This window comes from Monodelphis domestica, chromosome 4, assembly GCF_027887165.1.
Source record: "Monodelphis domestica isolate mMonDom1 chromosome 4, mMonDom1.pri, whole genome shotgun sequence".
Taxonomy (NCBI): Eukaryota; Metazoa; Chordata; class Mammalia; order Didelphimorphia; family Didelphidae; genus Monodelphis; species Monodelphis domestica.
This window is the reverse complement of record NC_077230.1, coordinates 302,668,079-302,695,639: the sequence shown is the minus strand read 5'-3', so window position 1 is coordinate 302,695,639 and position 27,561 is coordinate 302,668,079. Positions and strand designations below refer to the sequence as shown.

At 36.7% G+C, this 27,561-nt stretch overlaps 1 protein-coding gene and 1 long non-coding RNA gene across 5 annotated transcripts in view; one reads left to right on the top strand and one right to left on the bottom strand.

Annotated features, from left to right (window-relative positions):
* Nucleotides 1–475, bottom strand: part of USPL1 (ubiquitin specific peptidase like 1) — a 36,055-nt gene extending 35,580 nt beyond the window's left edge. For 2 of the 4 annotated variants that reach the window (XM_016421866.2, XM_016421868.2), the window contains exon 1: nt 205–475. The gene's annotated coding sequence lies outside the window, so the exon portion shown is untranslated. The remainder of the gene's footprint in view (nt 1–204) is intronic. The other 2 variants (XM_016421867.2, XM_056794738.1) reach the window with 1 other exon arrangement.
* A 26-nt stretch (nt 476–501) lies between these two features.
* On the top strand, nt 502–27,561 carry LOC130453814 (uncharacterized). The gene is made up of 3 exons (XR_008911386.1): nt 502–962; nt 14,334–14,488; nt 23,724–27,561. It is a non-coding gene; the product is annotated as an uncharacterized LOC130453814 (long non-coding RNA).

Sequence of the window (27,561 nt, the reverse complement as noted above, 5' to 3'; positions counted from 1 at the left end):
ACAACTCTGGTTTCTCTTCAGAATTTACCTCATATCTCTCAAGCCAGCACCCAGCGCCCCACAGGAGCCTCCCTCGCCCCCTCCTCAGTCCAGCCTCCAGCTGGTGGCGCGCACTACCATAAGCTCAGGAGGTCACCCCCTACCCCGGCCTTCCCCTCCTCACCCATCCAAACCCCGGGCAAACAGCCCCTCAAGCCCCCTCACCTGATGCTCGCGCCCGCCTCGCGCGCACCGGGACCATTCCCACACTGGCTCCGGCTCCGGCTCGGCCTCCAGCTCGAGAGTCGCGGGACCTCATGAAACGTTCAACTCACGTTTCTCTCCCAAGGCTGCTCCTCCTCCCGGAGGAGAGCTTCTTCCTGCTCGTGTCCCCGGCAAATGCTTCCCTCTCAGCCCCTCCACGCTCAAGGAACTCGTTCCGGTCCCAACCAGAGCCAGCCGCAGCGGGGAAGGGCAGAAACAAGTAGTAATAAGCAAAGCACTTCCGGCTAAGCTGAGCCTGGGGGCGGGGCCCGCGGTGGCCGACGCCCTATGTGGGCGTTCCGGCAAAGAGAGAGTCTAGTCCAGGGAATCCTCTGGAAAAAAACGCTAATGCGGCCGTGGAGGCGGTGGCGCGGAGGATGATTAGATAAAGTGCGCTGCCCTCGGCGGAGGGATTATGTAGTTTGTAGAAAGGCATCGTTACGAAACCCTCTACCCAAGGGATTTCAGTTTTGTCCTGTTGGATTTTTTTCCCTGATGGCCCATGACCTCACAGGAATGCGATGGAGCCGGCTCCCCGGGGAGCTCAGGCCTACTGTGGATGTAGTGCCGATGCCTTGGGCCTGAGCTGTGCACACTCCAGGGCGCGCCATGGCTGTAGACCTCGAGGTCACCGACACCGTGCCCTTCCCCACCCCCACTTTCCTGTGTGTGGGCCCTCTCTTCCCACTCCCTCCGGGTGGGCTTTGCGGCAGCGCCCGGTAAGCCCTGAACCCTATAGTACTGGTTCCCAGCTCTAGGAGGTCTGGATATGCAAGAGCGAGTCTGCCATCCTGGGTTCGGTCCTGCAGACTGTGCGTCCCCAACCACCCTCCCGCCAAAGGCTATTGGGCTCAAGTCTAACAGAACGGGTGTTTGGCCTTTCGGATTTGCATTCTCCATCTCGAGGGGTGGCTGCGACCGCAAGTCCCTGCAGGACTGGCCTCGTGCTTGCCTTGGGGAGAACAAGTTGGGGATTTTGCCCATTCTGGTCCCCATTGTGGTTTTAACAGGGCCTATCACCCTTTAACTCCCTTATTTGGTAGTTGGTTTGATTTTTTTCAAAATTAGTTTTTGTTAGCTCTCTGTGATGACTTATGGCATACATGTAGTGATTATTCAGGGGTTTTTAGCCATTTTTGTTGTGCAGATGCCTTTGTCAGTCTGGTAAATTCTATTACCTCCTTGTCACAATTTTTTTAATACAAAAAATAAAACAGGATTACAAAGGAAAACAATTATATTGATCCTTCCCCCCCCCCCTTATGTCTGGAGCCTTCCTTTATTTCAATTTTATCCTATAGAGCTTGTTGATACATAGTTGCTGGCATGTTTTCTCTCCCCCTTTAGACTGAACTCCTTGAGAGCAAGGGATATCCCCAACACGTTGGTACATAGGCTTTTAGTAAGCATCCCTCGATTGACGACAGTTAATTTGAAGGAAAAATTGTTTAAACCCTTACCTACTGTCTTAAAATCAATAAGTATAGGTTCCTAGGCAGAAGAACAGTAAAGGCTGGGGGGGGGGGGGGGGGGAGGGCTGGGAGAGGGGCAGTTGTTAAGTGACTTGCTCAGGGTTACGCAGATAGGAAGTATCTGAGACCAGATTTAATCAAAATATTTTAAAATCAAGTTCACCAAAAATTTCTGATTTAAAGAAAACAGGTTGCCACCTACCAGTATTTCCACTATTCTGAAGAAAGGAAGCAAGCAAGCAGTTTCTGAAAAACTATTACTAAAGCATTTTAAAAATCAATTTTACATTAAACTATACATTTCATTTAAACATTTCATTCATATTGATGAACAAGAAACCAACAGGGAGTTAATTCTCCCCTTGTTCCCCCCAAATAAAAGTGGTTAGATATATTTACTGATTCATTTCCAATTATGTTTCAGTGTAAATACTCCAGGCAAGAGAAAATTGGTTAGATTGTATTATTATTAAGCCACTAGAACTGTGATTTCATGTTTCTATTATATATTGGGTTTTTAATTCAATTTTATTTTCCGTTCTAAATTATCTTCCTATCCATTGAGAAAGCAAGAAAAACAAAACAAATATGTATAGTTAAGGAAAACAAATTACCACATTAGCCATGTCATATGTATTATGCCTAAGGTATATATGCCTCAAACTGTACTCTAAGCCTTATCATCTTTCCCTATGGAGGAACTTAGTATGTTTCATCCTGCACTGAAGTTGGTCATTATGTTAATCATTTCCTAAGTCTTTCAAAATATTTCTTTACAGCATTGTTATTGTATAAATTGTTTGGTTCTGCTTAGTTCAGTGTATAATCAGTTCACACAAGTCTTCCTAGGTTTCTATAAAAATGTCTCCATTATATTTTACAGCACAGTAGTACCATCACATACATATACCATATAATTTTCAGCCATACCACAATTGATGGGCATTCTCTCAATTTCTAATTCTTTGCCATCATGAAAAGAGCAATACATATTTTTGAACTTGTGGGTTCTTTTCCTCTTTCTTTGATCTCTTTATATATTGATTTATTTATCTTATAGACCTATAAATTGTTATGGGCAGGAAGGATACCCTTGGGGTTCGGGAAGGATATCTTTTGCAAGCATACAAGACTCCAAAACTTAGCTTAAAAAGAAAAAAGAGATTTATGGGTACAGTGCCCATGTCATAAATTATTCTTTTCACTAAAAATTTTCTTGGTATTGGTGAACAAAAAACTGTCAGGAAGTTATTTCCTCCAGCCCTCAAAGTAAAAATGGTTTAGTTTTGTTTACCTACCATAGTGATAGTTTCATTCAATAATTTGCTGGCTCCTTTTTTATTAAGTTCTCTAAGTGGGAAAAAATTGGTTAAGCCATATTGAATTATCATTACTCCAGGGAATCTGGGATTTCATGGAATACATTTTTCTTCCAAAAATACAGATCACAATCCATACATGCCTGTCTGATGTTACACTTTTCCATAACTATGGCCTCCTACAGAGGGATAGGGGTGCCTATTCAAAGTGCTTGGAGCCTGCCTAGTGCTCTCTTCATTTTGTCAGATGTTTTTCCTCTTTAATTAAACATCCTTTGGTTTGGGTAAATAAATATTTATTAATATCAGTAATGGATTAGGATCTTTTCAATATTCATTTAATGTTTTATTATACCATATATAATACATCAATATTAAAATAAAATTTATTTAGAGGATCCTAATCCATTACTGATATTAATATCCTTAAACTAGAACACACTATATCATGATAAATATTCATTGAGTGCTAATTTAAGAAACTGAACAAAATAGAACTAAATCTTTCCTACTCAGTTGACTTATTCATTTGTTACATCTGTGCAAACTAAAGCAAAATATCCAAAAATTTTTGTGTTCTTCAAAGTGTTGGATTTAGAGTTTAAAAACAGTTCTAATCCCAGTTTTGCTATTTGTTACCTATGTGACCTGTTAAATTGGAAAAAACAACAACAACTATTAAATTGTCAGAAAACCCACATCTTTAATCAGGAGAGAAGTTCAACACAATTTTCTTGGGCCTCCACACTGTAGCTCATGCTACTATGGGTACTGACCACAGGAGAAATCGGGAATTTATGTACTTCTTGGGGAATTGAGGACCATAGAATATGGTTGATTGGCTTTACAATGGCTACAAAGAAAATGAGTCCTAGACAGGATTATCAGGAAGAGGCTGATGCTTTACAATGGACACAAAAGGTAAAAATCCAGCCTAGGGCTGCGCTATTTTAGAAAGGACTTTGACACAAAGGGAGACACAACCAGGACAAAAAAAAAAAAGAGTACTTAACACCTGATTAAAACTCTTAACTCCACCTAAAATACTTTAAGATTTATTGTTAGTCTGAGAGGTTGTGGCTTCCCTCTGGGAGAAATTCTCATGTGACTGGATCTAGGGTGAGGTCCTTAGACCTCCACTGCTACAAAACTTGGGGCTCTGAAGATCTCTAGATTGGGTTTTCTAGATTCCAAATTGATAGACCTTAGCCAAGTCACTTAACTTCTCACAATCTCAGTGAGAGGTCTCTTTCAACTCTAAAGCTCCCCTCCTTTGATTGTATTTCCTTGGCATAACCAATTTCTGGTGATGAAATTGCTTTCACTGGGGGCAGCTGGGTAGTTCAGTGGATTGAGAGCTAGGCCTAGAGATGGGAGGTCCTAGGTTCAAATTTGGCCTTAAGACACTGCCCAGTTGTGTGACCCTGGGCAAGTCACTTGGCCCCCTTATCCCTCTTCTGCCTTGGAACCAATACACAGTATTACTTCCAAGATGGAAAGTAAGGGTTTAAGTTTAAAAAAGAAGGAAAGAAATTGCTTTCGCTGATAAAGACCAAGACAAACCAAAGGGCATTGTTGTTAAGGTGTTAGAAAGTTGCCTGGAGTGTTAAGACTTGCCCGTGGTCAAACACAATGTGACCGATCCCAGGTCTTCTTTATTCAGAAGCCAACACACTACCCCCCCTTCTATACATCCACCATTTACTTTTGCTTTTTTCTTCAGTTTTCCTATAGTAAACTTATTCTATTATCTCTAATTTATAAATAAAAACATAAAAGTACAAAGATAAAATAATGTGAGAAGGCAAGCAGGGAGAAAGAAAAGAACAAAGACAATTTGAAAGGCTTCAAACCCATAGTAGATCCCATTTTTCTTCCTTTATCAGGAACTGAAGGTGTTAACAGATCCCTTCTCAATAACATTTGATAATATCATTAATGTATTATAGCCACCCTCTATTGTAAAGTTACTTACCTCTGACTCTTGATATACCTGACATTAAAGGCTTAGCTCAAAGGTGACTTTCTAGAAAAGGGCTTGGCTTCTGAGATTACCTTCCTTTTACTGATTGTAACTGTGGTCTGTTTATTTACGTGCTGTTATCAAGCTTCTTGAGGGCAGAAACTTTTGTGGGTTTTGTCTTCAAACAGAAAAAGGTCATTGTATATGAAATTTGAAATTTCTATGTTCAGTTTGCTTCCTTTTTAAAAGCCTAAGGATATAAATTGTAGAGCAAATATTAACTTGCATTGGTAACGGCAGTCTTTCTCTCTGGATTTCCCTGTAACAATGTTCCCTCACCTCTCCCAAAGAACTAACTGAGATTTCCAGAGTTTTCTTTCAACATATTTTCTAGAAGCCATTTAGCACATTGGGCTAAGCCTTTCCTGGAGAGAGGAAAAGGTAGAAATTATTGTCCTCAAATTGAAACTTCCATTCACATTCTTAGGATCTTTTACAGCAAGGATGATGGCCCAAATCTAGTTTAAAGGACATAGACTTTTTGAATATCTTCCTAGAACTGGTAGAGATAGTCCAGGACCCAAGGCATGAGAGCCCCATGAATTACAATACACCGCCACCATTAGTTTTGCTTTTATTTTATCTGTTGATAATCTTTTTTTAGCATGTTTCCAAATGAAAAGACAACAAAATGATGTTCTTATTAAGTAGAAACTAAAGCAGGAACCCATTGAAACAAAAGTAGAAGTCTCATTTTCACTATTGCTGCCTACTTCCTTTTTCTTAACTATTAACCAAATGTTTATTTAGCACCTACTGTGTACCTACCTGGTATGGTGCTAAGCACAGGGATATAAATACAAATTAAACAATACCTACTCTCTGGGAGCTTCTAATGCAGACTACAAGTATATAAATGTTTACTGGGTGCTAAGTACTGTGATAAGAGTATATTAAACAAAAAAAGCCCTTACAAAGAGCCAATTTTCTAATGCAGAGGGCAACAGATTCAGATTTTAATTATAAGTCAGATAGTAATGCATTTTCTTTAATTCAATCCCATTGATAACACTTTATCTGTTTCTGATAAAAGGATCTTTTGACAGTGCCAGTAACTTCAGTGGTGAGAACTTTACTGCCTTAGTCTGTGTCTTTAGCACTGGCAGGGTCATTGTAAGTTGCAAGGTTGCATATCCCAAGAGTTGCTTTCCCTGGACTATGACTGGGTATGAGCTAGAAGCCAAAGGGAGAAGTCATTGTTATTCATGGGGCTCTTGGGATAGAATGTGTGAAGGGACTTAGTGGTAGCAGTAGTTTGATGCTTCTGGCATATACTATCCCCTAGCTTTCCCTCGGATTTACTTATTTCTTCAGTTGTAAAATATATGCATATTAAATATAAAGAGAATAAGTGCAAATAAATACAAATAATTTAGATGGAACTTAGTTTGAGGAAGAGAGCACTAGCAGTAGAAGAGCCCTCTTCTTAGTGGTAGTGGTGGTGAGTTCTGTGCTCAGTCTTGAAGAGAATCCATTGAGACATTGGTGGGGAGGGTATGCCAATGGAAGGGCTCAGAGATTACATCTTTAAACTCATGTTGCCTTTAGACCGAATGCTAGATCCCAGTTGTTTGACACCAATCGCTAATCTGTGCCCTAGTTTCTCTTCTAACTTCAAGCTAAGTTGCGTTGTCTTAGATACTGATACAACATTACATTGTCCATACCTCTCCAAGTACTTTTCAAGAAACATGTCATTGGAGATAACAGAATCACCCTAATATACACATCTGATTAAACTTCATTGGCCAAACACTTTTATTATTTCTGATATGCCATAGTACCAAAGTTCACCAGGAGAGGCTGCTGTATTTGAAACAATCTCTTCCCTCTAAATGTTTTGTTATCTTGGACCTTGAATATATCCTTAGTCACTCTCTAGGTCAGGGTGACCCACTTTAAATCTGTTGCTACTAACCTTCGAAGATTGCTGTGGTAGGGTCAATTGAATTTAGAAACTGTCTCAGTTATTCCATGACCAATAAATGCCTCAATTTTTCATTGACTTACTGTTTCATTTATTGTATGTGTCCCAAATAACTAGCAGAGTACCTGGCATATAGGGGTACTTAATAAATACCTTTTTATAGATATGATACATTAGAAATCAACATACAAATTAATCTGATATTAATAAATACCCTAAATAATATGAAAGTTGGATTGTACATTTTGTGGATGTTCTGCATACATACTGACCCTAAAACAAAATTAAGTCAGCACCAGAGTTCTTGAAGATACTGTTTAGAGGAAATATAACTTTTAATTTAGCCAAAACATTTCAATTTTGTTATCACTAAATGTGTAAAGTTGCATTGACTACTTTTCATGTTAGGATGGTTTGTCATTTTGTCCACATGTATTCACTCTGCCTTATTCTTGTCTTGAGTAACTTGGTATTCTAAGTTTTTAAATTGGCAAATTCTGGGAGACAACATTGAACAGTGGGCAAAGTTCAACACAAGTGAACTTGATAAGACTTCAACAAATAATAACCTTAAATATGATCTATACATATTTCCTTTACTATAAATTCCCGGGGGTCCATATACTTTCAGTAAATCTTCATTGTCTTTCTGCAATATTCTAGTCCTTTACAAATACAACTTGCTGATTAAATCCAGTTGTTTTCTCTTCTCACTCATGCTTTCACTTCTCTCATTTTATACTCTGCTTTTGCAGAAGCAATATAAACTCTTTTGTTCCTCACAACAACCCTGTGAACTCAACAGGAGAGGTATTATCCTTATTTTACAGATGAGAAATCATATCCAGAAAGATTAGATTATTCAGGGTCAGACAACCAATAAATAGCAGAACTGGGATTAAATCTCATGTCTTCCTAACCCAGAGCTTGTTTCATTATACCACTGTCCCTCAATTCACTACAATCTAATGGAAGAGCTGAATATGCTTAGCTTTATTTTCCCTTCACTACTTCAGTTGAGAAAACACTATATACAGAGAACAGCAAAAGGAGAAATATATCTAGCAATTTTGAGCAGGTAATCATGTAACAGGCTGATTAGCAATCAAGATACCTCCAAATCAAAAAATGGAACTGACATAAAGAAACACTATTTCATAATTGTGGCATGACTGCCTTTTCAAGATGAGTTTGATTATTAGTCAAAGTCTACAAGGAATTTAGGATTATTTGGAAGTAAGTAATTTTCTATTCCACAGAGTTTATAGCCTGTCATTTATCCTCGCCATAAAAATTTAAAACACTAGGTCTCCAGTTAACTTGCCTCTTATCAGAAATGGACAAATCTTGGTGGGACAAGGGCAGGAATAGAGCTGGTGTGAGGGCTTGCCAATCCCTATTCAAGAATGCTTATCTACCTTTGCTATCTATCTTTCACCCAACTCTCACCTGAGATATGACAAATCAAAAAACCTGAGTACCATAGTATAAGTAAGACACAAGAAAATTGCCAAGAACTTTTGAATATAGGCAACAAAAGTGATAAATTGAATCCACAGATCACTGTAAGAAAAAAATCATGCTTGAAACTCCAAGTTGACTAGTATTTAAATTTCACAATTTCAATAACAAGATATTTTGTAAGCACCCAGGACAAAGACTTGCAGCTATAAAGAAAAAAACATTCAAATAACTCGAGATTAAGCCATTTGCAGGAAAACTAAGTAGGAAAAAAATGGGAGATTTTCAAAAGAGCAAAAGACTTCAAACTGTAACCCAAAATAACATATCTTACAAAGATAAACCTATTCACCAGCAAAAAAAAAAAAGTGAACTTTCAACCAAAGAGACACATTTTTGAGGCAATCCTGTAGAATAATAAATAACAGAGGTGAGCAAAATACTCACTTCTCAAGCATTCCAAACAATAGAAGAAAAGCAAATAAGAAACTACATAAGGAAAACACTTTTTAAAAAATATTTGTGAGTGACACTTAAAAATTGAAATAAAGGATAAAAGAACAAGGAGGAATCAAGGGATAAAGCCAAATTGGCTAAAAATTTAAGCAGAACTTAATAGAATTAAGGCAATGGAGAAGGAAGAGCTGAATTAATTTTTAATGTAATAAATCCTCTAACTCCCTGTAAGTATCTTCTGTGATTAATATAACAGGAAGGAACTACTAGAACAGGAAGAAGTAAGAGGGAAGGAAGTCCTGACAGAACAACTCACTGCAAGGATTTTTCCTTTAGAATTTTAACTATATTAGTTTTATTTATTCCAAAACTGTTTAATCTTATGTAATCAAAGTTCTCTATTTTATCTTACATAATACCCTCCATTGCTTTTTTTAATCTTGAACTCTTCCCCATCCTCATATCTGAAAGGTAATTTCTTCCTTGGACCTCCAATTTATTTATGATATGACTTTATATCTAGGTCATGTATCCATTTGGAGTATATAGTGTGACATATTAGACTCACCCAACTTCTTCCAAACTGTTTATCAGTTTCCCAGAAGTTTTTGTCAAATAGTGAATTATTTCATTAGTAATGGGGGACTTTGGATTTACTGAATATGATGCTATTCTACCCTATGTTTTATTTGTTGCATAATGTCACAAATGAAATTTAACAACAAAATAAAACTGAGGCATGTTCAAGCACAATAGAATTTTATTATTGGACTGGCAACTTGAGAATCAGATGGGTCAATGGTTTGCCTCAATTTATGCCAAAGATCCAAAATTGAAGAGGCAACTTTTTTTTTAACCCCTACCTTCTGCTTTGGAATGGATACCAGGTATTGGTTCCAAAGGGAAGAGCTGTCAGGGCTAGGCAATTGGAGTTAAGTGACTTGCTTAGGGTCCTACAGCTAGGAAGTGTCTGAGGTCAAATTTGAACCTAGAACCTCTCATCTTCATGAGCCAGTCAGCTATCCCTACAACTTATTTTTATAAGCACCAAAGAAAGAAAAATAAAGAGTAGGTGGTATCATGAAGTTGAAGACAATATGATTGGTCACATAGCTGAGGTGAGGAGAAAAACATGATTGGTTGAAAGTTTGATAGCAATGACCCCTTCTTTCCCCCAACCCCCTCCTCAAAAGTATATTGTTTTGAGTTCAGCTTCAAAGTGTAGAGTAGAAATGCTTTTATCAAAAGAACTAATTCCTAATCCTAATCTATTACAGGCCATCTGAAATCTGAATTAAATTCAAAGAACCCTGACAACTAGTTATAGGACAAAATCAATTAACTAGAAATAGGATCAATAAAAAAGATATAAAATTGATTTGAACTTTTTAATATTTAACCCATACTATGCATTGCCCTCTCTTTTTAACCAATATTAAATTGTTTTAATAATTAATTTTTTGTAGTATCATTTGAGAACTGGCACTGGCTGACCCTCAATTTCTTGCCATTTTTTTCACTATTACTATTTATGTTCTTGACTTTTTACTCCATGTGATTTTCATTATTATTTATTTGAACTCTATAATATAATACTCTGGTATTGTTTGTTTGATATGACACTAGATGAGTAAGTTAATTCAAATAGTTATTTTTATTATATTGGGTTGACCCACCCATGAGCAATTAGTATTCTTCAATGAGTGTTTTATAGTTGGATTTTTGTAATTTCTATATACATCTTTGTAGATTCACTCTTGACTATGTTTTATGCCTTCTGTAGTTATATTGAATGAAAATTATCTTTCTAGACCTTTCTTGGTTTGTTTTGTGGGGAGTTAATATACAGTAATACTGATGATTTTTGTGGATTTATTTATATCCTGAAACTTTTGCTAAATTTATTAATTATTTTATTGACTCTTTTGGATTGCCTCAGTAAATGATAACATATGCAAAAAGCCATAATTTTGTTTCCCCTTTATCTATGCTTATTCCCTTGTTTTTATTTTCTTGTCCTAGAGGTATAACTAGCATTTCTATAACAAGTTGAATAACAATATTAGTGATAGCTGCCTTCTTTGCTCTACTGAATCCTTATTGGAAAGGCCTATAACTTTTCTCCATTACATATGTTTGCTCTGGGGTTTAGATAGATGTTATTTATTATATGAAGGAAAGTCCTCTTTATTCCTTTGCTTTTTATAGTGTTTTTTTCAGAAACAGGCATTGAACTTTATCAAAAGTCTCTATCAATATAAGCATGTATTTTTATTTTTTATATTGTTAACACAATTATATTTATAGTCTTTCTTATGTTGAAAGAACTCTGCATTCCTGATGTAAATTGAATCTGAACTTGTATAATCTTCCCAATATGTTGTTGCAGTCTGTTCACTAATACTTAATTTAAAAATTTTGTGTCAATGTTCATTAGGGATATTTGGACTCTTTTCTTTCTCTGCTTTGTCTCTCCCTACTATAGGTATATCAAGGCCATGTTTGCATCATAGAATGATTGATTTTAATCAATTTCAGTAATGTTGGAACTAGTTATTCTTTGAATGTTTGATAGAATTTACTTGTAAATCCCTCTGTCCTGGAGATTTCTTTTCCTTTGGGAGTTCATTTTTGGCATGTTAAACTTCTTTTTATATTGGATTATTCTAATAAGTCTGCTTTTTTTTGACATGGGTATATTTTGTAATTATTCATCCACTTCCTCTAAATTACTATTAGATTTGTTTGTATATTATTATGGACAGTCATTTCTGGTAATATTTTTTCTCTTCTATTGCTGTAAATTTTCCTTTTTTTCCCATTTGATAAAATTTAGTTTTGCTCTATGTCATTCATTCAGATGGTTTTTCCATTTTATTAGTGTCCACACTCCTGCCCTCTATCCCTAATAAATAGCCTTTTAATTTTTGTTTTGTTTTGTTTTGTTTGGGGGGAGTGGGTTTTTTCCAAGTTCTACTAATTGCTTTAATTTTCATAATTTCTATTTTGTTGCTTAGTTGGAGGGTTTTGAGTTATTGTTATTAAAGGGTTTTTTGTTACATATTCATTTGATTTGTCCTTTTTCTTTTTTATTAGTAAAAGTATTTAGAAATAGAAATGTTTCCCTAAGAAGTGCTTTAAGTGCATCCCATGCATTTTGGCATATTGTCCCTTCATTTTCTTTGGTGAAATTTTCTTTCCATAATTTGTTCTTTAATCCACTAGTCCTTTAGTTATATCACTTAGTTTTCAATTACTATTTAATTCTTTCATTAAAGCTTCTTGACAAAAGTTCAAGAATTTAACTTAAGAATCAGCTTTCTCACTTAGATGAAAGTGGCTTAGTTAAATATTTAAGGTCAAAGTAAAGATTTAAGAAATCCAAGTAACTGAATCAAACTGGTTATCATGAAATTTACATGTGATATGCTAAAAGCTAAATAATTGAAGTTTTTATGAAAATTCAGGATTAAAGAGGACTTAACTCAGATACTAATATAATTTTAAAATAATAAAATTTACTTGACTTGTATTTTTAATGCTTTTTTCCTCTATTGTAAAAATTGTAGAAAAAATAATATTAAGTTAATGGCAGGTTTATTTTATTGAATTGACGCAGTAGTTAAGTATCTTGTAGAATTTTGCACATGAAGATCACTTAATAAATACATATTTAATTTGCTTTAAGAACTATGAACATTTAGTGCTGAAGTATAAATATAATCAATTCTATTGCATAACAGAAAAAAAAAAGCTGATTTACAACTGTGGCAGGATAGAGGATGCAATCATTACCCCCTCCAGCACCACACAGTTAACTCATTTAGCAGTCAGAAAGTCAGTGTACCTGCCCTTTTCAGAGTCTCATCAGTGTTTCTGACAGCAGCCTTCATCTTCTGCTATCTTTTCTTAATCAGGAGGGTGATTTTGAGAAATTTATTTTAGCATCCTTATGCAATCTGTTATGACTAATCAATAAAAATCATTTCTGACCTGAGTTCTGATTAGCTTTTAAGATGAGATCTCCTATGAATTCATATTATGAAAGGAGAAGTACAGTGTTCCCCACAGAGGGGCACAAGATCCTTGAAGTTCCTTCACATGTCATAGGTGCAAGTAGACATTAATAAATGTCAAAAAAAACAGATTGTAAATGTACAGGATTTTTAGAAGAGGAAATATCAGGGACTGGTTGTTATTTTTGAAAGGCATATAGAAAAAGAGTGCAGGCTTACAATTCTATAAAGATAAAGAAACACTAACTATGCATCATGAATGGGGGTCTCAAGAGAGAAAGAAGATGTCCCTAAAGTCTTGCTGCAGCTTTAAACTATAGACTTTCGGGCCCTTGTATATTTTCATACACATGCATATACATGCAGGAGGTTTGCATAGATGGATAGAGTAGAAATCACTCTGTTTGACTCTGGGACCTTGGCTAGGTATAGACTTTTTTTGCCTTTTTTAATATTGAATCAAGCAATCCCAGCTAAGTGTCAATAGGTTCTCACACAGTGAGAAAGACTAAGTTAACCGTCAGCATTTTGTGTAAAAGGGAGGAGCTTTCTCAGAGTGGGAAAAGAAGAGATCTTAGAGGCTAGAACAAACATGTAGCAAAGCTGTGGCAGAGAAAGGAGATATCAAGAATAGTATATGGCAGGGCAGCTATGTGGCTCAATCGTTAGAGCCAGACCTGGATTTGACCTCAGACACTTCCCAGCTGTGTAACACTGGACAAGTCACTTAACCCCCATTGCCCAGCCTTTACTATTCTTCTGCCTTGGATCCAAGGGAAGGAAGGAAAGAAAGAATATTGCAGAGAAGGATCCAGGCTGAAGGAACTATCGAAGAAAAGGCCAGCTCTTTCCCCAACATCCCCTCCTGATGCTCAAATAACCACAAATGCAAAAAATTATAACTAGAGATAGTTTAAATGTAAAGTTAGGCAGAGAGCCTCCCTTCTAAGCATTGGGCATTTTTCCTAACTAAAGACTCAGAACAGTGGTGACTGGACTCAGAACTAGACATCTAAAATAAACCCTAAAGGTGAAAAGAATGAAATGAAGTGGACCGTGGGGAACATTATGTTGCTCTATAAAGGAGCTAATTGTTATGATAAAGTATTACATATAAATATAGGTGCATACATTGTACATGTTTGTATTTAGGTATGAATGTAGACATAAATATGCCTACATATACAATCCCTTATAGACATACATACACACACACACACACAGAAAAGCTTAAAGCAGTATTTGGCACACAGAAGGTACTTAATGTTTATTGACTGATTCCATCCCAACTGAAAGGAAATTCCTAAAATGTAGTGAGGGAGCCTTAGTCAAGTGCCAAAAACAGTGCTTAGTACTCTAAAAAATGAGGCAGAAAGTAGATAATAAATTTTCTTTTTTCTTTTATCTTTGGACTAGACTGGTGACTTCATGGGTATGTCAAAATAATTCAAGGAACCTCATTAACTTTATTAACGCAGTTAAGCAACAGTTCTACAACCTTTTTGGTCTAAGAGCAGAGGTTTCCAACTCAAAGACTGCTCACTTGTGAGCTCCTGGAACCAGATTAAAATGTAAGTAATTAGAAAATGTTTAAGAAAATAAATTCAATTACAATACATATGGATAATGTTAATTTGCGGTTTTCTATGTCAATGTGTGGGCTAGGAATCCTCCAATTTGATACCACTATCTTAGAGCATTGCCTGGGTACTGTAATAATTAAAAATGGGTTTGACAAATATAAGAATTAAAAAATTATTGTTGTGATCACTGTTTATAAAAAATAATTAACTTCTTAAGTCATGAGGCCTAAGTCATATAAAAATGGGAAATAAAGGAAAGAGGTAGAGGGAAAAAAACCACCTAGCTATAAATACCCTAAGTCCTAATCTGAATGCAAATCCAAAAGCAAATTTCACCAGAATCCAAAATCCTGATTAGGAAGTCAAAATCCAAAGAGCCAGGAGATGATGAAAAATCTGCTGAGAACCTTCAGTGCACATGAGGCTAAGACTGCCAAGAATCCCACCAAAGCTCACACACCAAAGGAGAAAGAGACGGAGGGAGGGAGGGAGGGAGGAGGGGGGAGGGAAGGAGAAAAGGAGAGGGGGGTGAGAGAGAGAGAGAGAGAGAGAGAAAGAGAGAGAGAGAGAGAGAGAGAGAGAGAGAGAGAGAGAGAGAGAGAGAGAGAGAGAGAGAGAGAGAGAGAGAACTCACCAAAGAGCCAAGGAAGGAATTTTTTCTCCTCCACCTCACCTTTTATAGCCTTTTTCCACATCACTTCTTGTCTCTCTCCCACCTCATGGGAACCAATCACAGCCTCCCAATTTGCCTAGCACTGCCCAAGGGGAATGCTTGTGGTCTTGGGGCTGTGAATTTTTTTTTTTCCCAAGTAAATGACTTGTGAAATCTCTTAGTGGCTTACTAAGTGTTAAGTAGGGGTACTTTGAGTTCTTGATTGATTAACTCAAAATAGACAAAGGGAATAAAAAAAATCCTTTGGTACTCAGAAGTTGTTACTTATCCAGCATCGTTTATTTAATATGTGTCCAAAATGGTATATTAACATATTTTTTAATAAACATAGAACAAGTACAATTGAAGATAAAGTCTTTGAACTCTTCAATATTTTCAAAAAGGTGTTAGACGTGCAGCCTAAAGATTTAGGCTCAGATCCAGGCTCTGATACTTACCAGTTGTTTACACAAGGACAAATCATTTAATTTCTCTGGGCCTCAATGTCCTTAAATATTGGAGAGGGATAATAATATGTACACTATGTACCTCCCAAGGTTGTTGAAAAGAAAGTACTTTGTAAACCATATTTGCTTATGTTAGTATAATTTCTGTCATTGGAGATTCTGGTGCCAGATTATCTCTAGAACTAGTCCATCCTCATTCTTTATATTGCATAGTTCAAGCCCTTATTACCATTTTAAGGGGGGGGGGAGGGTTTTTTTATAAAAGGGTAGACTGAATTATTCAAGAATAGGGTTGCCAGGAGTTTTATGAAATTCCAAAGAGATTTTATTTACAATTTATTTACAAAATATGGAAAGAGTGAATTAGGAAATCAGAGAGAGGACAGGGTAAAATATCTAGACTAAGCACTAAGTATTTTGCTCTAACCCCTGGTTTAATTCAGGCAGGGTTTAACTGGTGTATAAATGGAAATTTTGAAACTTTGACTTCATTCCCCATATGTCCTTAGTATTTCCCAAAATTTCCTATAATCTCTCCTGCATCTTCACGTTGGCGAGATCACATTATTGCTATTTAACTGGCTATAACTCCTCCCACGCCCTCTTTGGCATGATTCCCCAATCATGGTTGTATGGTAAGGTAGGGATTTTGAAATGACTAATCAGCCATGGGCACATGGTTTTTATTTTGTATCCTCTTTATTGCTTGATTTCTAATGATCATTTAATAAACCTCTTAAAATATAATATTTTTATTATTAAGATATAATTTTAATTTTTACACCAGAGAGGTCTCGGCTTTGAGTCAAGGACATGGGGATGCAGGGAGCCTCTCTCAAGAGGATAGGTCTCTCCTGAGGCTAGCCTCTTCAGAAAATCCAGGAAAGGAATCAACTCTTTCACTCATAATGTGACAATCCAAAGGGAGAGATTTAAGGACAGTCTCACCATGTACAGGGTCTCAGGTCCAGTCAGCAGATTGTTTACCAGCCTCCAATTTGAACTCAGAACTCCAGAAGAAGATGAGGTCCCAAGCATGGAGAGCTCTCTGAAGATGTCCTCTGAAGATTTCTGAAGATCTCCCCACAGGAAGTTGTAACTCCCTTTTCAAGACACTTTCTTTTGTGTCACTTCCTGTGTCTTCCTCCATTTTTTACATCTACCAATTACAGTTGAAGCTTTGCTTAGGACTGCCCAGGGGACAGTCAGTTTGATTCTGATTGGTCACCCACTATTGCACACATGGGTCACAGACATCCCACTCAATGATTAAGTGGGATGTTTTACACGTTTGGTGATTAAATCTAAAAATGGGCAGGGGAGTTAATTTAATCTTCACAAATCAGGGGAGAGTTAATTTCATTTTCACAATCAGGGGAGAGCTAATTTAATCTTAACACATTGCTCTGGGTTATTGCATTATTTTATTAACAGCTCTTCCCATTGTCATTCTCACCAGTCCAACAATCCAACCTTTAGACTGCTTCCAGATTTTCTTCTGTGGCTTCTTAAGTGGCTACTCTTTTTAAAATCCTTTAGTGATTCCTAATTAACTAGTGAATAAAGTTCAAGCACAAGTTTAGCCTGCTAATAAAAGTCTTCCACAAGGTAGTATCATTATACCTTTACACCCTTATCTCATTCAGTTTACATCCATGTAAGCAATGCTATTTCTAAAATGTGGAGTACCCATTGTCTAAGTAGAGTATACCCAGCTTTCTTCCTCCTTTTGTTATTATAATCCCTGTGATTCTCCCTACTTGGGAGACCCTTCCCTATCAACATTTGTTCAATTCCCACCATTCCTTTTAAAGCTAAATAATTCAAATGATAACTATTCTAAGAAGTCCTTGATCCTTCTAGTCTATAATTGTTTTCACATTTTTTACACCTATTTTAACTCACATTATTCTATATCATACTAATTTTTCTAACTGTTCTGTTCTCTTGCTAAGCTCCATCAGGGTTATTCTTGTCTGCACTACCTATCTCCCCAAGTGTACAATACTCTGCACATTTGTTGTTTTTTCAGTCATATCCAATTCATTGGGACCCCATTTGGGGTTTTGGTTGGTAAAAATAACTGGAGTGGTTTGCCATTTTCTTCTCCAGTTCATTTTACAAATGAAGAAACTGAGATAAATAATAAATGACTTGTCTAGGTTCATACAGCTAATGTCTGAGGCCACATTTGAACTCAGAAAAATAAATCTTCCTGATCTAGGCCTTGCCACTCTATCTACTGCACTGCCTATCTGCCTCACTCAGCACATAAGTGTTGAATAAATGTTTACTGAATTGATTTTATTGGTCTTAAGGGCAAAAGTTCATGACTAATCTTGAATGTTGTGATATAGTGGAAAGAATTCTGACCCTGAAATCAGAAGATTTAAATTTGTCATATTAGCTAGTCTGATACATGTGAGATGGTTGTTTGAATTTGCATTTCTCTAATTAATAGTGATTTGGAGCATTTTTCATATGGCTACATATTTTTAATTTCTTCATCTGAGAATTTCCCATTCATATCCTTTGCCTATTTATCAATTAGGGAATGCTTTGTGTTCTTCTAACTTTGGCCCTTTTCTATATATTTGAGAAATTAAGCATGTCAGAGACACTTGCTCCAAAAATGTTTTCCAAGATTTTTGTTTCCCTTCTAATCTTGATTCTATTAGTTTTGTTTGTACAAAACCTTTTAAATTTAATGTAAAGTTATCTATTTTATGTCCTATAATGTTCTGTGTCTTGTTTGGATAGAATTTTTTCCCTTATCACAGATCTGATAGGCAAACAATTCTGTGCTCCCCTAATTTGTTTATGGTATTACCCTTTATTTCTAAATCGTGTAAGTATTTTGACTTTACCTTGGTATAGTATGAAGCATCGGTATGAGGTATATTGGTCTGTGCCTCGTTTCTGTCATCCTCCTTTCTAGTTTTCCCAGAAGTTTTTGTCAATATCTTAATAGTTTTGAAAAATTGATTAAATCCACTTTTTTATTTGAGTTTTTTCCCCAAACTTTTTTTATCTTATTTGTACTCATTGCATTTATAAAGACTAATCAGATTAAATTTTATTTCAACCTAGGAGCAAAGCTGTAATTTAAGATAAAGAAAAGTGAAATGGGTAAATATTTTATAATAGTTGTTTGAATTAATGTAAGCAAGCAAATCTTGAATTATATAGTTTAAAAATTATTACAAAACTAAGGAAAATTGTGACTATCATTCTTTTTTTGGAGCAGGAATAAAGAAACTACTATTCTCATAGGATAAGATATTTCTAAGTTTCTGTGGTGTAAGACCTGATATGTCCCAGTCCATAAAAGCATGAAGCAGGAAAGTACAGAAGGGATATGGATGTCTAGCATCTTTCATAAAAGATTGCTGACTGTGGATGAGAATGGACATGAAGCAGTCATTTGGTAATGCTTTGTGCCTCTTGAGGCGTGTGGGTGGGTGGGGGAAGGAGGGGGAGGAGCAGGGCCATTCTGTTGTTTTCTAACTCCAGCCTTCAGAATCCATTCATCTTTGAATTTCTTGTGCAGTGGATAGAACACTAGGCCTAGAGTCAGGAAGACCTGAGGTCAAACCAGATCTCAGACATCTATTAGCTATGGGACTGTGGACAAGTCATTTAACTGCCTCCGTTTCCTCAATTGTAAAATGGAGATAATGATAGAACTTACCTCCGAGGGTCATTGTCAGGATCAAATGAGATACTTGTAAACTGCTTCCTATCCTACCATTCTGAGAGAAGAGGTGCCAAATTCACAACCCCACTGGTCATCTATGTGTTGCTAGAAGCCAATTAAAATGTAATTAGGAAACATTCAATAAAATAAATAAAAATACTATTTGACACAAATAATGTGAATTTATGATTTTCTAAGTTAATCTGTTACTTAGTAAATGCCGATTCCCTTCCCTCTATGACTATAGGTTTTACAACATTCCATTTATAAGACTTTTGTCTTATTACATTCTCCCATTTCCCCAGGCATGTTCCTTCCCTTGGGGCTTGATAATTGCCCCCAAACTGTTCAATACCAGGGACACTTCGAGCTCGAGCTTGAAAGGCCTAATCTTAAGTGGCAGTTCACAATAAGCCTCCTCCTTAGACCCAAGAAATTAATGGAATAGCCACTGGTTATTACTTCAAAAGTTGTGGGGGTGAGGGTGTTCCTGGATGTGGAGACATGAGCACATTTGTAGGCTTTAGGAAATGAACCAGTAGAGAGGGAGACATTGAAAATACATATAAGAGTGGGAATGGCAGAGGGGGGGCAATCTTATGGAGGGGATAGTATAGAATGGGATCACTTGAATAAGCAGAGAACTTAGCTTTATTAAGGAGTAAGAGCACGTGATCCATTGAAACAGGTGAAGGAAATAATGCTAGAAGGCACCTGAGGAGATGAGAAAGAGGGTAAAAGCAGGAGTTCGTAATAAATGGTCTCAATTTCTTCAGTAAAATATGGGGCAAGGTTGAGAGAATTGTGATAGAGGAACCATGGGAGACTTAAGGAGGGATGAAAAGGTTTAGAAGAGCCACTGTTGAGAATAGTGAGTTGGTAAAAGTTGCATAGTAGGATTGCCTAGCAGCAGTGAGGGTCTAGTTGTGGTTATTTTTAGTGGACTCACTCAAGACAATTGCATAATTTTCTCCATCTTCATTCCATTGTGTGCTTGTAGGTTCTGTTATGATTAAAATTATCTGGAGATTGTATATTAATTCGTAATTATTTCTTAGTAAAAGTTAGAGAGAAATTCACAAGATCACCTGGACACGACCAATTAAGTAGAGTTTGCCACCCTGCCTCCATCCACCAGCCAAAAGCAACTATGCCAGTAAGAGTCTCCAGCCCCTGCACACTAAGAGCCAAATGCCCCAAAAGAGCCCACCTTCCTGTGTTCCCTTTATTATAAAGCCATTTATGCCTCTCCCCCTGGGACTTAACCTCAGTCCAGGTCTGAGCCCCATCTTTCAGACACCATGAGTCATGTAGGACTAAAGTCAGCCCCTTCTGAGGGGACCCATAGACTCAAACATCAGTAATAATCCTATAACATTTAATAACCAATGGTAGGTTTCAATAGCCTAAGCTTTGGGGTATGCAATATTGTCAGGGCTGTTAGACATTCTAAACCGATTCTTCAATACCAAATATCAATCCTAATTCCATAAACTGAAGTTTTTTTAAAAATCATACTTAAATGAGAAAAAGAGAAAAAAAATCTTAAAGAAGACCATACCTCAAACCCTATAAACAATATAACAGTTAAACATATGCATTTTTTAAAAATACAGATTGTTTAATTAAAAGTCAAATCTATTATCTCTTTAACATGGTCATGATCCTCAGTATGCATGTACATAAGTTTTTCACCTGGAAAAAGGTTGGCATAGACTTTAATACATTAAGTTAGGTAAAGTCTGAAAAGGACAAAAAATGAATAGGATTAAAAAGGCCCATTTGGTCACATTTGCCAGCAAACCTATTCTCTGTAGCCATGAGAGGTTACACCATGCATCAGCAGATGCCACATGTGTCCCTAAAGCCATTTGCTACATGTCATTCAAAATTCTTTGAAACTCAAGGACATTTGTAACAATTTCAGCTGACATTTATGTAAGAACAAGATTGATTAATAAGAGCACAGAAGCAGCTATAAGGATATCAAGAACTAGCTGGTTTTATGTGACTGTCTTTAACAAGGAACCAATCTCCTCCTGGAGGAAGGAGATAGCCTTAGAAGTTTGGGAGATGGCCAATTTCTTTTACCTTAGCAGAAATACTCCTAATGGATCTATCATTGTCAGCTTCCCAAAAGTGGACATAGCAGACCAGAAAAAATCTCTGTGCTGAAGATGAATTGACTACTGGCTTAGGCCTAGATCTCTTGCCACTTCATCCACAATGAATCTAAGAGTCTTTTTCTCCAATTTTGATGGCAGTCAGAGTAGGACTTTCCCAAGCAGGCTGAGTCCCTACAGTTAACTGAAAGTCTTTATATATACTTTGTTTCCTACATTTAGATCATGGAATGAGAAGGCCAAGGGTCCAGCCTGAATTGCAGCCCCAGAGTCATGAATTTCATGTAATTTTGACCTATAATTCCCAATTCCCGTATATAAGAAGCAACAGAAAGCCCCCCCCCCCCAAGTAATGATGTGTATGCAGGGGGAAAAGGGTTGGCCTGTATGTGGGGGTGGGGGCATCCAAAAAGCATTTGAAATGGTGAGAAATGTAGCTCTGCCCTTAGTCTGCTGCACAAGTAAAATAGAGCTAAGGGAAGAACCTCAAGCTACTTCAAGTGAGCCTCAGTGCACAATTTGCCAATCATGTTTCTAAATTCTCTATTCATACATTCAATTTGACCTGAGCTCTAGGGATGATAGGGTATAGGGAATTTATGAGTAATTCTCAAACAAAAATAAAAAAGTGATAAAAACCGAATCAGTAAAATGAGTTCTACCTGAATCAATGTGTGCAAATGGGCCAAATCAGGGAACAATCTCCCTCAAAAGCATTAAACAAAAATTGCTGTAGCACAAGTACTAGGGAAGGCTTCTAGCTATCTAATGAGTTCATGCATCATAAAAAGACAAATTTTATAATGTCCAGTTTGGTGCATACTGTTGAAATCAATTTCTAGATCTTCCAAAGATATGTAAACCAGGGGGTGCCTACCAAAAACTTTGGCAGGGAAAGCACACTCATTATATGCCTAACAGTTAGGGCAAGAGGCACATACATAGGAGGTTATATTGGTAATACTTAGGGCCACCTAAACTCTTTTTAATGGAGTCCACAATCCCCTAAATACCAAAGTGGCCACTTCTGTGAACAGATAAGCATATTTTATGATAGAAAATTCCAAGAAATAGAGACTTTCCTTCTGATGACACCCAAACCCCATTAATCCACTTTGCTTTAAACCGGTACTCCCATTTCTCTACTTCTTCATTGTAAGAGAGAAGAAAAATTTGGTTCATTATAAGATATCAAAGTTAAAATTAATTCAGATTCTTCTAAGACAGAACAGCTAAGACACCATTTTAAAATGCTATATGGTCAGCCACTTTGGCATGGTAGGACAGTAAAGCCACCATACTTGTCCATGTTAAAAGGGGAATGTGTTCTTCATGAATATTTAAAACAGATACAATGTAGAATAGAGGAACTAAAGAAACTGGGTTTGCTTGTGCAAAGAATACCACTAGATTTTTCATTGCATAAGATAAAATCAGGTGATAAGGTATATGTCAAGAACTTTAATAGAGAATCTCCTTCAGAACCAAGATGGATCAGACCAACATCGGTCATAATGACAACCCTAACATCAATAAATGTTGATCTAAGAGATCCATGGTTTCATGCTTCACATGTAAAATTGCATCACACCCATAAAGTTGAGTAGTCTTAGGAAAATAATCAACAATCAATAATAGTCCCTATGGAAAACAAAGGAAAGCATATAAAACTACAGTATCAACAGAAAGTACAGACAAGAGATCATTGCACATGTTAAAATGATAGCCTATGACTGGAAACTATATAAGGAAAGCACTACAAAAGCCAGTAAAATTGAGAAGAAAATATGCATTTAAAAGATTAGCAGCCAAAGAAAAATCTCTACATATTCTATACAAATTATCTGCCAGTCATAGTAAGAGAACAGAAAGAAACAATGTTATTTCAAATGAAAATATAACTCCATTATCAAATGAAATACATTAAATCCAAATTCTATCTCCAAGGCACAGTTAAAGTAAACACAATAAATCTCCTTGTGAAAAAAGTCAAGCATCAAAAAGATTAGAAAACTTCAAATTCACATTCTTGACAAAATTCTAAGAACTTATGCACTATACTATACTGCTTACACCCACCCATGAAGATGAACACAGGTAAAGCTTACTTCCATACATGAAGATGAACACATGTAATGCTTATTTCCACACATGAAGAATAACTGATGAATTCTGACAAACATTCATGAAGAATTCAGCTTACTTCCATGCACAATGAAAATTTCAATCTTACATACATACACATGTAAAAACCTTACATGCATGCATGTTCTGATTGTTCCAGTTTGTTCCTGATTTGAAGAACAAAGGACTACAATCAAGAGTGAGAATGGCATGCTGACCGGATGACAAGAGACGAAGGACACTGAGTTTATACAATCAACCTAAAAGGACATAGAAGGACTTTGAAAGTTTGAACGTTTGATCATGAGGATATGTAAGAATGCATCACACATGTTAATATCACATATATACATACACATCCTACATAGAAAAGGAAGATATCTCATGGAATGGGTAAGTATACAACAGAGTTGCAACACAAAAGTCACACATATAAATTTCTGTGGAAAATTCAAACAGATGAAGATATTTCTTATCTGCACGAGTTTGCACAGAAATCTAGAACAATGTATATGGATGTACATTTGTAAATCTGTATAGGCACAACCTATGTACACATGTAAATACTAATTTACAAACAAGCTATATTAGGATAATTTATTAATGTTCTAATGACGAACTATAGGACAACTTAGATAATTTGTTCAAAGTCTTAGGGACATAGAACTACTTAAGTATAGAAGCTAGATTGCATTATGATTTTAGGTGAGCAATTGTTAGTGATAGAAAATTTTACTTAGTGATTATAGACATTAGGAGATAAGACAGTTACTTATTCAAAATGTTATGGAAATCGTTGAAACTGTTTAAAATTATTTACATGATTTGTTGTTCTGTCAAAACCATGTTCATGTAAATCCCTATTACCTAATCCATTTTCCTATACCCAAACTTAGCATAGAACTAGATAGAATAGCTAAGATAAGTTAAGATTTGTTATTTTGGGAGGGTAAAGGAATATTTAACATAGTACAGAGTTATGAATAGTTAGCTAAGAAATATCCAAAAGGTAAGTATCATTTAAAAAAATGCAAGCTGCATTTTTTAAGACAAAAAAGGGAGATATTGTCAAAGAGGCATGAATGCAAAGGACATCATCTGTCAGTCAAAAAGGAAGATTCCATTTGGAATGTGACTGGGAGACAGTTGGAGTCAAGCAAACAGCTGAACTGGGTTTTTGGCTTTTGGCTTCTGACAGAGGTGGAAAAGAAACTATTTGTCTGAGGCTTTTGCTTCTGACAGAGGTGGAGAAGAAGCTATTTGTCTGAAGCTTTTGCTGGCTAGCTGATTTGAAGGAGGAAGAAGAAGAAAGACAGTTGTCCTCATATCTCTCTGACTGACTTTGTTTCACAGTTGTGACAGAATTGCCATACCCCCAATATCCTCCAAACACTCTCTATAGAGAATAGGGAAATCCTACCCCCTCTTACCTTATACTCCATCCTTTTCTGTCTTCCCCAATAAACCCTTACTTGAGTTAAAAAAAGAGAAAAAAGTATTTTTCTCTAAAGCATCATAGTTTACACTGAGTGAAACTGAAGAAAGGAGGGAGGGGAAGCTGAAAGGCTTCTGAAGAGGGGAGGAAGGGAGATTGAAAGAGGGGCAGAAGGGAGACAAAGGGAGGAGGGTAGGCAAACTTGATCCATTAGTGATCTACTATACAATCAATATACACCCTCAAATATCTATCTATTACAGCAGCAAGCTTAGATGCAGTGTTTATGTGCTGATTTTCCCTAATGATAGGGTCAGTTCCTCCTATATGGTCAGAACAATGAACAAGCTGTGAAGATTGGATTTAGCTATTTCCTGATTATAACAATGAAGATACTTAGTTTAACAAAATCAGGAATGTCTTGGGAACTTTAAATTACTCCACCCTACTTAGACAAACTTTAGGCGAAGATAAAGTTGTAATCTCCTGATTGAACAATGAAGGTACTTAACTCTTACCTTATAGTGAAGCTAGAACTTTAAGTTAAGTCTGTTTTAAGATCTTGATACAAAAAGGTGTTAAGTAACTATAAAGGTTAAATTAATCACAAAAGGTCAAGTATCTTAATACAAAAAGATGTTAAATAACTATAAAGGTTAAATTAATCACAAAAGGTCAAGTAACTAACAAAAGGTGAACTTAACAAAGAAGTGTTAAGTAACTCTAAAGATATAATCTAATCAAAAGAAGATGAGAACTAAAAGTATGGACAGTCCTGAAGAAAAGCCTTTGATGTGATTGGTAGATGTGAAGATTTAGAGGAGACACAAGGGTGAAAGATCTGTATATTTGGATCACTTCCTCTCCATGGCAACCCTTTGCAGTGAAGAATTGGCTGATAGCAGTGTGCTGGCCTTTTGGCATCTTAGTGTGGCTACAAGCTATTGTCCTGTTTGGTGGTGAGTTTCTGGCTGAGTTTCCCTCCTTTACTTTTCCAACTTTATCCCCTTAGAAGCCTCTAATCTTCTTCAGAGACCTAGAGGCGGGGATTTTAAAACTCCCCCTGGCACAGGCCAGGCAGGAGAATCCTATATCCTCTTCCCTTCTTCTCCTTAAATTCCCTCCCTCTATATTAAATTACCATAAATTTCCAGACTGACTTGGGTATTTTATTGGGGATTTTCCCTGGCAACCAATTAACTCTAGACTTTAAGTCACAACCCTAAAATTATCTTTACAAAGCAAAGGCTGCAGGTAGATGAAGAACAGAGTTCTTTAATGAGCTCTGCATTTTTTATTGTTTTGCCAGCAGAAGTCAGAAAACTCCTCTGCATCCAGAGCATCCAAACAGTATGACAGATCCCAGAAGCATACCTGGAGTCTGTAAATTGCTGCTGTCTTTCCCTCAGCAAGTATAATAGCTTTTTTGGAAGGCCAGCAATTCCACTCCTTGAGCACTAAAATTAGAGGGTAATGAAACTGCCCAGATGATATAATAGTTTGCCATAATTGCAGCACCTGTGTGGCATATTCCCTCCCTTATAAAAGAACCAAAAGTGTATAGAATTAAATCACAATTTTTAAGGGTGTCCTGGAGAGATCATTATGGGGCTTTTGAGCCATGTACACTACCAATTCACTATAATTAGCTGGTACAAGATCTAAGAGACTGGCATGACTGTAAAAATATGTAGCTTCACTAGGGACTTATGAGATGATAGTTGCAGGATTTGGAACCACTGGATGCCTAGGCATAATATGTGAATTAACTGTACACAGATCTTGTACAAATGAATAAATAGGCTTCCCACCCAATCCTGACCGGCTTTTTTATTGGGAAAATTAGTGAATTATATCCAAATTTGCATGAAATGATTATTTCTTGCTCAATTAATGAATTAGTTATTGGGTATATCCCTTCAATAGCTTCCTTTGTTAAAGGATCCTGAGGAATGAAAGTTGGGGGCCACTTTTTGTCTTAATCTGAACAGGAACAGATGACTTAAGCAGATTTGCATTAAAAGAGGATGAGGCTCAGGCCTCAGGGAGATCTGCTGGAATTTCAAAGGAAGGATATTTTATCTCCTGACTCTCAGGAAGAAGAAGTCAGAGAGTACTCAGGTAATTTTAGTAACAAAGAACCATCCAGAGAGCATGATATTGTGTTCCTTAGTTTACATAAGAGATCTCTCCCTAATAGATTTTTAGGCCAATTGGATGTCAAGAGGAATGAATGTTCTACCAATAAAGGACCCATAGAGACAATGTAAGGAAAGAGCTTATTAACATTTTGAGGCTTCCCTGACACTCCTGCCACATTTAAAGAACCAATGGAATCATTCAGAATCTGGATTGCTCACTAAGACCAATCTGGAGGCTCCAGTGTCCAGAAGACAGTCATAATAACTGCTCCCAACCTTAGAGATCACATGAGGCTCTTTTCTAGGGGGAAGAGAACAGACTGGAATAATTGGCATCAAAACATCAAGGTCTGGAAAGGAGTGGGCTTCACCCTCAGACTCTGCAGTCCCTTCCCTTCCTGGCAACATCCTAAATCATGATT